Genomic DNA, 6,000 nt, shown 5'->3' on the forward strand with positions numbered 1-6,000 from the left:
TTTAGGAATCCTTAAGAAGGGTGTAGTATGGTATGCCGGCTGTCAGGGTCCAAGCGCACAGCATACCGGTGCTGGAATCCTGACCGGCGGCATACCAACAGCGTGGTGAGCGCAAATGAGCTGCTACGCGTGCCACGCTATCTATTCTCCCTCCAGGAGGGTTGTGGACACCCAAGAGGGAGAAACGGTGTCGGTATGCCGGCTGTTGGTATTCCGGCGCCAGTATACTGTGCACCGGGACCCCGACAGCCGGCAAACTGAAGACCGCCCCTTGAGAATTAGGCACTTTTCACTTGCCTTGTTTTTCCCCATGTCAACATTGGTCCTGTTTTAAAGTATCATTCCATGAACCTGATATTGCATGAAGATGGTGCCTAGAAGTATGTCAAGGTCTGCAAGGTCAACAAAACTACAATGCTGTCCAATAGAAAAAAGTAAGCACTTATGCATGACTTAAAAAAAGAAGATACTGATGTCAGCAATTTGGTAACAGTAAATTATCATGAACATAAAAAAATGCATGATACATAATTATTTTACTCATATACATATTTAAAAAAAAGCTCAGTTGTGACTTACAGTAAATCAGTCTGCAGTCCCTGACAAATAAGCCCTGTGTTATCTAACCTGTTCAAAGGAAAAGAGAGATGGAACATATTGAGCTACAAATGATTGTTGGACCTTGAGACACCTGTAGGGCAATTTTCTAATTTCATACAGACAGGTTACAAATTGCCCTAATTTAGCAAAATTAAAATTAAATAGTGGCATGTGAGAGATGGATTGCAACAATCAACTATTAATCTGTGATAGCTAATTGTGCACATTAATAAAATATCTCACAGTAGCTTCATATGACAAAGTTATAAAGTTTTATTTACACACTTCTTTGTAAATAACCCCTTCATCTTTTATTGTGCATTACATACTTTTGGGGAGTTATAGGGGGTAATTCAGAGTTGATCACAGCAGCAAATTTGTTATAAGTTGGGCAAAACCATGTGCACTGCAGTAGGGGGGGGGGGAGATATAACATTTGCAGAGAGTTAGATTTGGGTGGGTTATTTTGTTTCTGTCCAGGGTAAATACTGGCTGCTTTATTTTTACACTGTAATTTAGATTTCAATTTGAACACACCCCACCCAAATCTAACTCTCTCTGCACATGTTATATCTGCCCCACCTGCAGTGCACATGGTTTTGCCCAACTGCTAACCAATTTGCTGCTGAAATCAACTCTGAATTAGGCCCATAGTTCACACACATTCATCAAGAGGCACTTTTCAGACCACCGCTAGTTTATTCAGTTATTAAATTGCATTAAGAGCTATTTCATGAATTCTGTATTTCACATCCAATGAAAGATATCCAGTATTTTGTTTTATGCAACATAAAGACACCACGTGTAGGAGAATAGTTGGCTGTATTTATGATTATTTAATTGACTATCTCTTTGATATGCACAAAACAACATTATGTATACACATTATCTTACAGAGTTGCCTTAGCAGTGAAAAACTACAAAAAAAGAAACTGATATGGAATATTCCAAAACACAGAATTTTTGGAGTGAGATAGTGAAACCTTTGTTTTCTGATGACTCAGTGTACACAAACTTTGTTTAATACACAAAGTTATTAAACATATTGTATTAAATAACCTTCAGGCTGTGTGTACAAGGTGTATATGAAACATAAATGAATTGTGTGAATGTATACACACTTTGTTTAATGCACAAAGTTATTAAAAATATTGGCTAAAATTACCTTCAGGCTGTGTGTATAAGGTGTATATGAAACACAGATGCATTCTGTGCTTAGACTTGGGTCCCATCGTCATGATATCTCATTATGGTATGCAATTATTCCAAAATATGGAAAAATACGATATCCAAAATACTTCTGGTCCCAAGCATTTTGAATAATGGATACCTAACCTGTAGTTAATTGACAAATGAATTGAGTTGTTCCTTTTAATTTATTTTTTATTTTACTCTAACTGGATTACAATACGGGGTATTGAAAAGGGATCAAGTGCTTAATTCAGACTCAAAATAAATTACATATGACTTAAAAAAAATGTTACTCACTGACTAGAACTGTAGAATTTTATTTTTTTTAAATAATTTTTACTAGTTCTGCATACTTGTGTTTGTCCCTGTTAAATCAGTGTGCAGGTACACCACCACCGCCACCCAATACCATAATTTGAACCTACTGTGGTATAGTTACCATGGTAAGTGTTTCCTGGTTCCATACCACATCAGGAGCCCACCACATTGTCCATTTCTCACTTTTCTGTATGGGCCTTTCTTATCATATCATCCTAGATCAATTAACATAATGATCCCTTCTAAGATATATTTATTGCCAGATGCCTACAAGTTGGTAGGAGCATAGCAGATGTGAGTAACAAGGTTAGTCTACACATTGTATCTAAACAACAGTAGGTTTTTTTGAAGATAAAACAATGCAGGGTATAGAAGATATACAGCAGTCAATATGATAAGGTATCAATCTCACCTGTGCTAAGTACTGTACAGATGGTATAGCACTGTGATGCTCCAATAACACAGCAACAAGCTTTGGCATATGCAGATTATTTTAGAGAGCCAAGTAAACAACATGTACCTCCAGTCTAATGAGCCTAACATTTAAGTCTGATGATTTAGACATGTGATATTATTGTGGTTCATCAGTCATGCACAATAACACTCAGTTAAGAGACAGCTTGTAGTTTTTAACCATTTAACTACATGTTCTAGAGGCATAAAAAAATAACTTATTAGAAAACTATCTATCTTTGTAGAGGTATTCCAGTGCCAAAAGGTCAGTTAGCAGTATCAGGCTATGTAACTGTACTTAGCGAAGGCTGTCTGCCAACTTCCTAGAATTTCAGTGACAACCTACCCATGGCATTTTATTCTGAAATGACTAAACACATCAGGATATACTGTAAACAACATCAAAGTATACCCTAACTTTGAAAAATTTCAGAACACCTCCATTTTCCACTTTGTATTTAAATTTAAGCATTCAAGACCACTGAATATTTTTAAATTATACCACAGAGTAGGTGAAAGGATATTTACTATGCGCCAGCTGTTTTGCTGTCAAAGCTTTTGCTGTTTTAAGGGTATTGCAGTGCCATGCAATACTATCTGGCGCAGGATATGTTGGAACAGTGGTAGACTTCAGATCAAATAATGGCATGCACAGTTTCCTAACTTAGGTGGGAGATGTACTAAGCAGTGGAAAGAGTGGAGAAGTGAGCTAGTGAAGAAATTGCAAATTGCAACCAATCAGCGTTGAAGTATTATTTATAATTTGCATACTATAAATTTATACAAAGCAGCTGATAGGTTGCCATGGGCAACTTCTCCACTGACTCACTTCTCCACTATTTTTACTGCTTAGTACATCTTCCCCTTAATCCCCAGTGACCTGGTTTGGGATGAAATTGACAGAAGAGTTAAGTCTAAATAACCTACAGAACAAGTGTAACAGATTTTGGGGAAATTCTGCATCAGTGCTGGTAAGAAATTCCTGAACAATATTTGATGGACACAAGTCTGTTCGGTGGTTACAGTATATCTGCAAAATGTGGCTTCCATATGAATCAGAAATTTATTTTACATCTTGTTAAACAAAATTATTCTATATTTTTTTTCATCTCCAATTATTTGTTTCTTCTATTAGTAATATGGACTTGCAAGCAAAATGCGCTACCTCCCCTCTCCTGGTGGTCTGTCCAATTACTGCAGTGGGAGCCGTTGGAAGTAATATAACACTTTTAACTGGTAATGTACTTTAGGAGTATCATGAGCCAATGGCATACAGTACTCGCTGCAACATTCATCTTCATCAACTTCTGTCAAGCAATATTATTTAGTTTAAATAACATCATATTCTTTCTATGAGATATGAAGCATAATGCTGTTCAAGTACTGACTCATATTTGTCTCAGCTAGCACTAGAACATGACTTGTTATACAGTAGTTTATGAAGAGAATAAAATCTGCATTTATCCATTGACTATATATCATTTTCTTCCTGTTGGGCAAGTGTGACTATAATTATTTTGTCTAATCAGCTATTTGGAAGAGGAACCACTCAGGTACCTTATTCAACTTCAGATTAGTTTAACATTTATTATATATCTATTTGTCCCTGAGCAGCAAAGTAATGTGTGGCAACGCTTTAAAAAAAAAAAATGTTGTGGATTATATCTGTTCTTTTGGAGGTTTCATTCTTGACTGGTAATTTTAGGATATATAACTGCTATTTATCTTGTCATGTAATAACATAATGATTACAATTTTAACATACTATTTATGGATATATTTTAATACATCTATATTAAAGGCTTATTGTTGCAATAAGGGCTTTAAGTGCTACTTTTCTCAGTTCCAGTGTTTGGTCAGCAGTGGAAGTTTAGCTTTGGTTTATTGTTTAAATTGATTTGAGGTATTGCAGTGTCTCGTGTACCTCAAACTGTGATCACTCATCTGCTGACAGTTTTGTATATTGATATTCCTTTAGTGCCAGTTATTCACTTTTTATTTTAATTGTACTCTGGTCCTTTTTTCAGAAAATGTTTAAGACATGGGGGGTAATTCCAAGTTGATCGCAGCAGGAATTCTGTTAGCAATTGGGCAAAACCATGTGCACTGCAGGGGGGGGGGGGGGGCAGATATAACATGTGCAAAGAGAGTTAGATTTGGGTGTGGTGTGTTTAATCTGCAATCTAATTTGCAGTGTAAAAATAAAGCAGCCAGTATTTACCCTGCACAGAAATAAAATAACCCACCCAAATCTAACTCTCTATGCAAATGTTATATCTGCCCCCCCTGCAGTGCACATGGTTTTGCCCAACTGCTAAAAAATGTCCTGAAGCGTTTAACTTGGAATTACCCCCATGGTATAAGAAGTTACAAACTGAGATTTTGCTTTGTTTTATAGTAGAGTGTGCAAAGTCATTGACATGTAGAACAGTTTTGATTTTCTTGAGTTTTATTATATGCTGCGTTATATTATTTTATTTTGTAAGTTTATGCACCATGCTGCATGATATCATCATAGAAATGATTGAGCTGCGCTGTACACCCTAAGCTAGGCCGCCGCCGCCCTCTGGGAGTGTATCTTAGCTTAGCAGAAGTGCGAACGAAAAATTAGCAGAACTGCACAGGAAAAATTTCATGCCGTTTCTGAGTAGCTCCAGACCTACTCCTATCTTGCGATGACTGCAGTCTGTTTAGTTCCTGGTTTGACGTCACAAACACACCCTACGTTCGGCCAGCCACTCCCCCGTTTCTCCAGCCACTCCTGCGTTTTTACCTGGCACGCCTGCATTTTTTAGCACACTCCTTGAAAACGCTGAGTTGCTGCCCAGAAACACCCACTTCCTGTCAATCATACTACGAACACTCGAGCGACTGAAAAATGACGCTCAAACTTCTGTAAAAGTGCAAACTTTTGTGTGAAAATTCTTAGCACATGCGCATTGCGTACCATGCACATGCGCATAAATGCCATTTTTTCACCTGATCGCTCCGCTGCGAAAAACGGCAGCGAGCGAACAACTCGGAATGACCACCCATGTGCACTGCAGGGGGGGCAGATATAACATGTGCAGAGAGAGTTAGATTTGGGTGGGGTGTGTTCAAACTGAAATCTAAATTGCAGTGTAAAAATAAAGCAGCCAGTATTTACCCTGCACAGAAACAAAATAACCCACCCAAATCTAACTCTCTCTGCAAATGTTATATCTGCCACCCCTGCAGTGCACATAGTTTTGCCCAACTGCTAACAAATTTACTGCTGTGATGAACTCTAAATTACCCCCATAGTCATAACCAGTGGTCGAAGTGGGGCGGTATATGGCGGTATGGTATACCGCCACTTCGCCACAGACCCGGAAGTATTTTTTTTTTAATTTGTACTGCAGTGTACTTGCGTGCAGTCTAAACAAGCAAGGAGAAGCAGCAAGGGTAAGGAGGAGT

General features: G+C 37.9%; 1 long non-coding RNA gene across 1 annotated transcript in view; it reads left to right on the forward strand.

The window, feature by feature from the left end:
• LOC134947719 (uncharacterized) overlaps nt 1-3,937 on the forward strand; it is a 49,417-nt gene extending 45,480 nt beyond the window's left edge. Inside the window, exon 4 of the long non-coding RNA XR_010182722.1 lies at nt 3,698-3,937. This is a non-coding gene — a long non-coding RNA (uncharacterized LOC134947719). The remainder of the gene's footprint in view (nt 1-3,697) is intronic.
• The last annotated feature ends 2,063 nt before the right edge of the window (nt 3,938-6,000 follow it).

Source organism: Pseudophryne corroboree, chromosome 8 (genome assembly GCF_028390025.1).
Source record: "Pseudophryne corroboree isolate aPseCor3 chromosome 8, aPseCor3.hap2, whole genome shotgun sequence".
Classification (NCBI taxonomy): Eukaryota; Metazoa; Chordata; class Amphibia; order Anura; family Myobatrachidae; genus Pseudophryne; species Pseudophryne corroboree.